At 37.1% G+C, this 10,512-nt stretch overlaps 1 long non-coding RNA gene across 1 annotated transcript; it reads left to right on the top strand.

Moving 5' to 3' along the window:
* The first annotated feature begins 343 nt into the window (after positions 1–343).
* On the top strand, positions 344–1,995 carry LOC133870428 (uncharacterized). The gene is made up of 2 exons (XR_009900724.1): positions 344–436; positions 1,747–1,995. It is a non-coding gene; the product is annotated as an uncharacterized LOC133870428 (long non-coding RNA).
* Positions 1,996–10,512: the final 8,517 nt, after the last annotated feature.

Consider the following 10,512-nt stretch of genomic DNA (forward strand, 5'->3'; position numbering starts at 1 on the left):
GTTAGGATAGAAATATTTGCTATAATTGGATTTGATTTTATTTGATTTGTGATGATTGAGATTTTAAGATATTTTGTGGGGTGTCAAATTTAGTTAGAATAGAATTTATTAGATTAGATATTATTTGATTTTATTTGATTTAAGTATTGATGAAACCCATGTGCCAAAATTCACATGAAATGCAAATGCATGTAGATATTTATCTTAGTAATAATGACACCCATGTGCCTTGGAGGATAAGGCTAACTCCCATCCATTAGATCAAAAAGTGTCTACTTGATCCTAGCCATTCATTCCCTTATAAATAGAACTAAAGAAGGATTCAAAAACCCATCAAGCTTCACATACACACACTCATGGCAAAGAGAGAGAAAAGTGTGCTTTTGTGTGCTTTTGTGTAGTCCAAGGCTTGGAGTGTGTTCTAGGAAGTCTTTTGGTAAGCTTTCAATCATCAATTTCATTGATTTTATGCTTTAAGTTTTGATTTCATTAGTTTAGGCTTGATTATGTTCATTATGTGTTTATGTTCAAAGTTGATCACTTATTTACCAAATATGCCATTATGATGCCCAAATTCAATGGGTATTCCTTAAATGTGCTGTTATGCTGTCAAAAGTTTTGAAAGGTTTTTTTTAAGCATTAGTTATAAAAGCGTCGTTGTTCTGCCAAATTTTATAAAGGGAATTATTCATAATTATGCCGTTATGCCGCCCAATATTCTAAAAGTATTTTTAGACATTACTAATACTAATGTTGTTACTCAGCTCAATTGGAATTGGTTATGTTATATAAATATATAGCTTTTCTGATTAAAAGTGTTGGTAAAACGATTCTTATATTCATAAGTATTTTAAAAATGCAAAAGGGTATTTTGGTCATTATTTATAAATGTTGTTATAATGCCCATATGAAATATGTGGCATTATAATTAAACCATTTTTTATATGTTATTATGTTTAAATGATTTTAGCAATTATGTTAAGGTTTAAAAGGTTAAAAATAAAAATAGTGTTAATATGAGTTTATAAGTGAATTGTACTAATTCACTATTATTGGTATTAAATTATACTGCAGCTAATATTTATGTGAACACTTTTCTGAGGCAAAGAAAGAACTGTAAGTATTTATTACTTACTGAGGGTGAAGCTGAATTTCCATAATGTTGTGGTTTCTGTTTTATTTAATTGTTTGCGCATGTGGATTTTGCATATTTTGTTATTTTAATTAATGAATTAATTATAACAAAGTTGGGAGTGACGTCTGCTAACGGATCAGGGAGTAACGTCTGCCTGAGCCAAAAATATTAATAAACAACAAAGTAGGGAGTTACGTCTGCCTACGGAACAGGGAGTGACGTCTGCCTGTGCCAAAAAGATAATAAATTGTTAGAGGAGTGACGTCTCCTTAGAACTCGCTAAACGGGAGTTACGTCTCCTATAACTCGATAAGCGGGAGTTACGTCTCCTATAGCACGTTAGACAGGAATTACGTTTCCTAGACTTTATTAAATGGAATTACGTTTCCTTGAATCTATGCGTTAGAGTTACGTCTCTATAAGATCGAATACAAGAAGCTCATGATTCATTTTATAATAAAACTGTGCATATAAAACTGTCATTACTTTATATTATTGCATTGTGTTGCATTTACTTAAATAAATCAGTAATCATATCTATATTGAAAACAGCGGACTCACTTTAGTATTTTGTGTTGTTGTTTTCCTCTCCGTATTGTGTGATAATACAGGATATGAAGAAGAAGAATATCAGGACTATCCAGACTCTTAGATGGTTCCTGATACTAGTTTTTGAGGCAAGACTGCCTCCCTTTTTGGGAACTACCATGTTGTAGTTCAATAACTTAGTTTAAAGACAATATTTATAATTCTGCTGTTATGTAGTCATTAAACCTTAGATATTTTGGCTTGTATGACTATTTATGCCCTGTGAGGCATGACTACTACTACTTTGTATAATTATGCTGACTTACTTATTATATCTATCTTGAAGTATTTCAGTAGAAGCTCTGAAGTGTTACTTAATTCCTAAGTCTGTATTATATTTATATATATTCCGTTGCCAATATTTAACTCTGATAAGTTAGTAATTTCTTGTGGAAATTCGAAAAATTTTCACTTACGCTTTTTGTAAAAGCGGGGCGTTACACTGGGGGTGGCCTGCGAGCCATACGGCACCCCTGGCCACCTCTAGGGTGGCTTTGGGGCCACCTCCCATTCCAAGGGGTGGCTGTGTGCCACCCCCGACCACCTCTAAGATGGCTTCCAGGCCACACCCAGCCAAGGGGTGGCTGTGGAGCTACCCCTTGTTTTTTCTTCTTCTTTTTTTTTTAATTAAAAAAATTTTAATTTTAATTTTAAAGTTTTTAATTTCTTTAAATTTTTATATTTTTTTAAAAAAATATTTTTTTATTAAGTTTTAAGAGAATAATAGTATGATCACCCAAAAAAAAAAAAAAAATTGTCTTTTTGCCACACCTTGGTAGTTCGATGGGTCATTTTAGCGCACTTAGAAATTTATTCGGCTATTTTAAAATCGATTGTTAGTTGATGGAGCTTTTTTTATATTTTTTCCCAAAAAAAATAAAAATAAAAAATGAGGATGGCCGCCAACCATGCACATATATAATTGTAGATTTTTTTTTTTTTTTTTTTTTTTTTTTATCATATTTGTTATTTCTTTTAGAGAAAAATAGACGAATTATGTACTTGTACGAGCCCCATGGCAAATGGCTAACCAACCTTTATAAATTCTAAAGAAGTCTTAGATTTGAAATTTTTCTAAATTCAAATCTTTAATTGATGATATTAAAAATTAGGGAAAACTTCAATTTACCCCCATGAAGTTGTCACCAATTTGCAATTCTACCACCGATGTTTCAATTTTGTTAATTGCACCCCATTAAGTATAAAAAATTTTCAATTTAAGGAATCCGTCCAAATCGACCGTCTGAATTAACGAAAGTTGTCTCACGTGCCTGTTAGTGATGCAAACGGACGAGAATGCCCTCAATTTTTTAGCCGTTTTTGTGTCTTTTAAACTTGTATGAAAAAAGATGAACAAAAGTCATCATTTTTAAAAGTTGGAGCCGAAAAGCACAGACCCGTTCGTCGTCTTCCTTAGGGGTTATACACACCTTATCCGTGTTCCTTTCAGCCTTGGTGATTTCGCCTTCCTGTGTGGGTTTTCTTCAACTAGCAAAACGACAATCGACACTGTTGGGGAAAGTTTCGTGATTAAATCGAAGTGGTGTTAATTTCCAAGGTATGTTAAATGACTCCTCTTTTCAAATTAGGGTTTTGTGCAATTTGAGATTCCGTCGTATTTTGTTATGGAATATCAAATTCCTTTTGAAGTTAGTTTATTATGCCTTTCTTTAAGTTGCAGATTTTGCTTTCAATGATTGGGTGTCTTTTTCAAGGTCGAAAGTTGGTTTCACTTATTGGGTCCGTGGGTCCGTGTGTTTATACAGCTACGAATTTCTGTGGTGTTGGGTCCATGTGCTTTGCCTTTACTGAGTCTATGTGTTTGGTTTTTGTTAGACAAGTGATGCTTTGTGTTTTGCTTTGGTTGGTTACATGTGGGTGTAAAATCCGTAGGTGGTCCCCATAGGATTTTGTATGCATATATATTAGTTGATGTTATCAAGACTCTTGTTTTAGCTGCTTCAAAATTAAAGTGCTTTGTGTTTTGTTGGTTGGTGACATGTGGGTGTAAAAACTGTAAGTGGTCCCCATAGGATTTTGTATGCATATATATATATATTGGTTGATGTTATCAAGACTCTTGTTTTAGCTGCTTCAAAATTAAAGTGCTTTGTGTTTTGTTGGTTGGTGGCATGTTGGTGTAAAAACTGTAAGTGGTCCCCATAGGATTTGGTATGCATATATATATATTGGTTGATGTTATCAAGATTCTTCCCTTTTATTTAATTCCACTATATATGTGACTTATTGTGTTTTATATCATTGACCTCATAGGATGGGAAGTAGTGAATTGGTGGTTGAGGTTCATTATGGGGGTAGGTTCGATCGGAGGTTTGGTTGTGTGTATGTAGGTGGTGAAGTTGAAGTGCATCACGAGAAGGTTGACCTTGATAAATTATCATATTTTGAAATTGAGGGTATATGTAAGAAATATGGGTATAGGCCAGGGGATTTAATGTATTTTAAAGATCCTGGGAAGAGTCTTGTTGATGGCTTGTATTTAATTACTTCAGACCATGATGTACTTTCACTGTCTGCTTGCCATACTGGGCGTGTAATATTGGAATTATACATTGTGTCTTTTGGGAATGAAGGGGGTGGTGAAGAGGATAGTGAAGACGATGATGAATACGGAGGGAGGGTTAATTTTGATGATCCTTGGTGGGCAGATAAGTTAAGTGAAGATGAAGACTTATTTGATGTTGATGTTGGTGCGGGTGCTGGACCATCTAATGTACAACCTGATAGTCATAGGGTTGAGAGTAGTGAAGAGAGTAGTAAAGAGGGTAGTGATAATGATAGTGAAGATGGGGACCACACTGATGCTGACCAAATGACATATGAAGATGTTGATGAAGATGTTGATGATGACTATAACTCTGATATGGGTAGAAGTGACATTCTTGTCTCACCAGTACCTAGTGATGAAGAATGTGAAATAACCTCTTGTCCAGGGCCTGAGTTCCATTCAGTTGACATGGTAGATCCAGTTTTGGAACTAGAGATGAAATTCCCAGATATACGGACATTTAGGGAGGCTATTAGGATGTTCAATCTTAAAAGGGGGAAGGACATCACATTTAAAAGGAATGAGAGACAAAAGTGTATAGTTGTGTGTAAGGAACCAAATTGTAATTATAGAGTATATGCCAGAAAGCTGCCTGATGAAGAGACATTTCAGATAAGGTCTATGCAAAGTGAACATTTGTGTTGCAGGCAATTTAAGAACTCAATTGTCACATCCACTTGGATTGCTGACAAACTCATAGACAAGTTTAGAGTTCAGCCCAACATGCCTTTGGGTGCGATTCAGAATCAAGTGAAAGAAAGGTGGAGGGTGGATGTAAATCCAAGCATGATGTATAGGGCAAGAACAAAGGCTAATAGAACAATTTTTGGAAAGCATGAGCTTCAATATGTGAAGTTGTGGGACTATTGTGAGACATTGAGATCAACCAACCCGGGAAGTTGTGTTGTGATGAAAGTGGATAGGCCAATGCTTGAGGTCAATCCAAAGTTTCTAAGAATGTATTGTTCCCTGGCTGCCATGAAGAAAGGCTTTCTAGAAGGATGTAGACCTGTTATAGGGGTGGATGGGTGCTTCCTTAAAGGTCCATTTAAGGGGCAACTCCTAGCTGCTGTTGGACGAGATGGGAATGATAATATGTATCCAATTGCCTATGCTGTAGTCGAAGCTGAGACCAAGGACAGTTGGATATGGTTTTTGGAAACCTTAGTATCCGATCTTGGAAACCATGAGCAGCATAGCAGGCCAACATTTATTTCAGATCGACAGAAAGTAAGTTATGGTACATGATTACACTTCATTCATTTTTTATTGTTAATTTACAATGTTGTACAATCTTAATGTAATATATTGTTATAATTTTTGTAGGGGCTAATGCCAGCATTTGAGGTGGTCATCCCAAATGTAGACCATAGGATTTGTGTCAGGCATTTGTATGCCAACTTTAGGGACATCGGGGGGCATCGAGGAGTGGCCTTGAAAGAGAAGTTATGGGCTGCAGCTTCTGCATACACTGAAGGGGATTTTATGAGTGTAATGGATGAGCTGAAGAATATGAACAATGATGCCTTTGAGTACTTGAACAAAATTGACCCAAGTGTATGGTCCAAAGCATGGTTTACTGAGGATACAAAGTCTGACCTTCTGCAGAACAACATTTGTGAGTGTTTTAACTCATACATTTTAAAGGCTCGTGATAAGCCTATCTTGACCATGCTGGAGATGATAAGGAGAAAATTGATGCGGAGATATCAAGCTAAGAGGGAGGGCATTCAAAAGCTGACTGGAAAGATAACTCCTAAAATTGCAAACAAGTTGGAGGCATTAGTGTATGAATCAATGGACTGTGTTGCCCTATATGCTGGTGATGACATGTTTGAAGTGAGTGATCCAAGTGGCAAACAATTTGTTGTGAACATGAGGAGAAGAACCTGTGGCTGTAGGGTTTGGCAAATGACTGGAATCCCATGTGTGCATGCATGTGCTGCTATACGACATAGTTGTAAGGATGCAACAGACTATGTTCATGACTTCTATTCTTTGGAGATGTACAAGAAAGCATACGAGCCAATTATATATCCAATACCCAGTGAGGAGCAATGGATAAAAACCCAGCATGAGGAGTTGGAACCCCCAGTGGCTAGAGTGACCCCAGGTAGACCAAAGAAGTTAAGAAAAAGGGGAGTTAATGAAAGTAGAGATCCGCAAAATAAATTCAGAATTAGGAAGTTTGGAGCAAGGATGACATGTTCTAAGTGCAAGGGAAAAGGGCATAATAAAAGGGCATGTCCAATGAGTATGAGTCAATTAAGTCAAGAGTTGCCTACCCCACCTCCAGCAAGTGTGAGTTTTGCTATTGGTCTTATTATCCTTGTTGTTATTGTGTAGTACATGCAAACTGATTGGCTCACACATTTTGCTATTGACTCTGTGCAGACACAAAGTACTAGCTCCAGCATTCGTACACATCCCAAAACCAGAGGTGGTGCCAATCTGAAGGTACTAGCATCGGGGGCATCATTGATTTCTGTGGTGTTTTTTTTTAGTTGTTTTGTTAGTTTTTTCCTTTGTATAGTATGCTTACATAAATGCTGTTGTGTTTTGTTATTGGTGTAAGGGTTCAAGGACAAGGACCCGACAGTCCGAAAGGATCAAGAGTATTTTTCGGACCACTGCATCCAAAGTCCCCATACATATTGATCTAACTGGGAGTGGGTCAGATAGTGGGACAGCAACAATAGGAGGTGCAGCAACCGGAGGTGGACATGCAATCAGAGGTGGGGCAGCAACCCGAGGTGGGGCAGCAACCCAAGGTGGACATGCATTCAGAGGTGGTGGAACTAGTGGGGCAGCATCAAGAGGTGGGGCAGCAACCCGAGGTGGACATGCATTCAGAGGTGGTGGAACTAGTGGGGCAGCATCAAGAGGTGGGACAGCATCAAGAGGTGGGACAGCAACCCGAGGTGGTGGAACTTGTGGGGCAGCATCAAGAGGTGGGACAGCAACCCGAGGTGGACATGCATTCAGAGGTGGTGGAACTAGTGGGGCAGCATCAAGAGGTGGTGCAAATCCAACTGCTGATACGGCAACCAAAGGCAAACGTATAGTTGCAACCGTTGAAAAAGCAATTGAAATTGCTGAAGAGAAAAGGAAGAGAAGGAAGGCAGATTGGAAGATATAATTTCATAGACAATCCATTGAAAGTTTTTTTATGAACAACACTTTAAATGTTGGTCTAGTGTGCAGTTGGTCTTTTGTTTAATGCACATGTTAGGTAGTTGAATTTGTTTTTGCATTTGTGTCAAGCATTTGCACTTTAAATGTAGTTGGAATGTTGGTCTTTATGTAGTTGGAATGTTGGTCTTTTGATGTAGTTGGATTGTTTTTTGCACTTTAAATGTAGTTGGAATGTTTGCGATTTTGACATGCACTTGGAATGTACAGTTTGTGTAACACATACCATTTATGTGCCCAGTTTGTGTGCTTTGAAAGTGACATCCAGTCCATGGCTCTTAAATGGAGAGCGTGGGAATGTTCTCATAGTGGCACTCATTTGGGTGAATAAGCAATTCTGATGACTTTGTGCAGGGTGCATGTATTGTCCCTTTGTTACTGTTCTATAGTTCCAGGCTTAGTGTGTTAAAGTCAGTATTTTTTTTCAGTGAAGTGGAATTGATATTATGCCATTCTGTCTTTCTTTCCTTTTTCATTCTGTATCCCATTTTGGGGCTTGAGATCATCGACGTATTTAACTTGTATTGGTGTAGATAGATCTTCAGCACCAACTTTGCACTTTCTAGAAAATGCTTAGGTGTTCCAACTTATATATTTTCAATTCTCAAAAAAAAAAAAAAAACTTATATATTTTCAGAAGAAATAATATGAAAGGGTGAAATTGTTTTTACATATTGCACCGTTGACAATCTGTGTTTGTTAATGCTTTTTACAAAAAATATAGTTACATTTTGCACCGTTGACAAATTGTTTTTACATTTTGCACCATTAAATGTAGTTACAAAAAACATTTGTTTCAAGATCTCGCCGTTTGGAATAAAGAAGTGAATTAGAGAATGTATTTTGCTGTAAATTTATATACTCATTTTTCTCAATAATAGAGGTCAATCAAAGAATGTATTTGAGCAGTTATTCGGCCACTATAACCAATTAGATGGCATACAGCACGATCGGATTTCTTTCAAAATAATTCAGTTCACATACATATTGATCACAAAACAACTTGACACATTACTTCACAAATTTGTGAGTGTTTGATACCACAACATGTTCCACAAAACAACTTGATACCACAACATGTTCACATACATATTGATCACAAAACAACTTTCAACAAAAAACATGCACTGTTCCACGCTTGCATCCATCATGGCAACCTCAAACGACCAATTGTACTACCCTGCTGGTTTTGGGCTGCATATCCGAAGAAAAAGCACAGTGCAAACATAATCCATGAACACACAAGCATTGTATGGTAATTCTTCTTCATTGCTCCATGTTTGATATCCAAAATTTCGATTTCTTTACGATATTGAAGATTTTCAGTCTTCACAACCTCAACTTGTTTCTCCATTTCGGCCTTCACCTTCCCAACTTTTACTTCAACCATGCCTTCACATCGTTTAGCTTCTGCCACCAAACTTTCATGCCACTCAAACAATCGATCAACAACTCTCTTACCATGTTCACACATTTTGGGATCAACCCACTCAAAGAAACCACAATCCCTATTAATCTGCCAAAAAACAACACAAATCAAATTTCAAAAGTTGACATACTAGGTTCATCTACATATCAAGGTTCAATATTTCAGCACAAGTGAAACATAATTGAGATGACAAAGCCAATACTATTGCAGTATCAAAAACCCACATCACATTCTTTAATTATTTTTACAAACACTTTAAAAATTTCAACAAAGACGAAACCCTAAAATTTTGAACCCTAAAGTGATTAACTCAGTTTTATAAACCCTAAACAAAATCATACTATAAGCTTGGAAAAAACACAAAAAACCCTACAATTTTTTGATCACCCAAATGTATAACGAAACCCTAAAATTGAAGAGAATAATTAGCACTTGCCTTCCAATTTTCACAACCCATAAACCTTCTTCCGAAATTTTTTCTGGTGTGTGCCATTTTCACGTTCATAGGCCGCTCGCAGTAGCATATTCGTTGCCGTGAAAACAATGCAACAGTCTGGGTGGACTCCGAGCTTGCATCTATCCTTTCCTTTGAATCCCCATTGGAGTTGGTTATTGGGTCGCCGGACGAGCCCTGCTTCGAGCCATCCATCGTCTCCTTCAACTAGCTGGGGCGAAACCCTACCCTTTTCCCCGATTTTTTCCCTTCTTATTTTCTCTTCTCTCCTCTCCTCTCCTCTCTTAATCTCTCAGTATGAAATAAGGGCACGAGAGGGAAACGGGTTGGTAGTTATTTGAGAAAAAAAAACGGCTAAAAAATTGAGGGCATTCTCGTCCGTTTGCATCACTAACAGGCACGTGAACGGCACGTGAGACAACTTTCGTTAATTCAGACGGTCGATTTGGACGGATTCCTTAAATTGAAAATTTTTTATACTTAATGGGGTGCAATTAACAAAATTGAAACATCGGTGGTAGAATTGCAAATTGGTGACAACTTCATGGGGGTAAATTGAAGTTTTCCCTAAAAATTAAGGTCTAAAAGACAAAATAGAGAAAAAAAAAACATTAAAGATTCTAGAATATTTCATTTCAACTTGGGCTCATGGGGGACGGGTTATATAAGGGTGTAGGTTGAACCGTAGACCCCATTTTGTCACCCTTCAGCCACCAGACCCTAAGAGAAAGAGAGAGAGAGAGAGAGAGAGAGAGAGGAGGGAGATGAGGAGAAGGAGAAAGTTTGGAGGGTTTTGGGTTCCCATCTTTAAGTAGATAAATCCTACACCCTAAAGCTTGCTTTATTTCATGGATTTTTGGTAGAAAGGTTTGAACTTGGGTGTTTAGGTTTTGTTTTGAGGACTCACTTGTGCTTAGAATAGTGTAATGACGCGTTTTTAGGCCTTAAAACGTGTTAGATGGGTTAAAGATATGACCTTTCGGAGTGTAAGGGTTTTTGTCCATAGACAATTCCAATGGTCCATGCCCATTCCAAAGGGTTAACTACTAAAATGTTTACATGTCTAAAATTTTATATTTTTATTTGTGGTTTAGTCTAGATGTACAACTAATAGTAGAATACTTCGCAAACTGAAGGGTTGGTGA

The sequence above is a fragment of the Alnus glutinosa genome, chromosome 6, assembly GCF_958979055.1.
Source record: "Alnus glutinosa chromosome 6, dhAlnGlut1.1, whole genome shotgun sequence".
Taxonomy (NCBI): domain Eukaryota; kingdom Viridiplantae; phylum Streptophyta; class Magnoliopsida; order Fagales; family Betulaceae; genus Alnus; species Alnus glutinosa.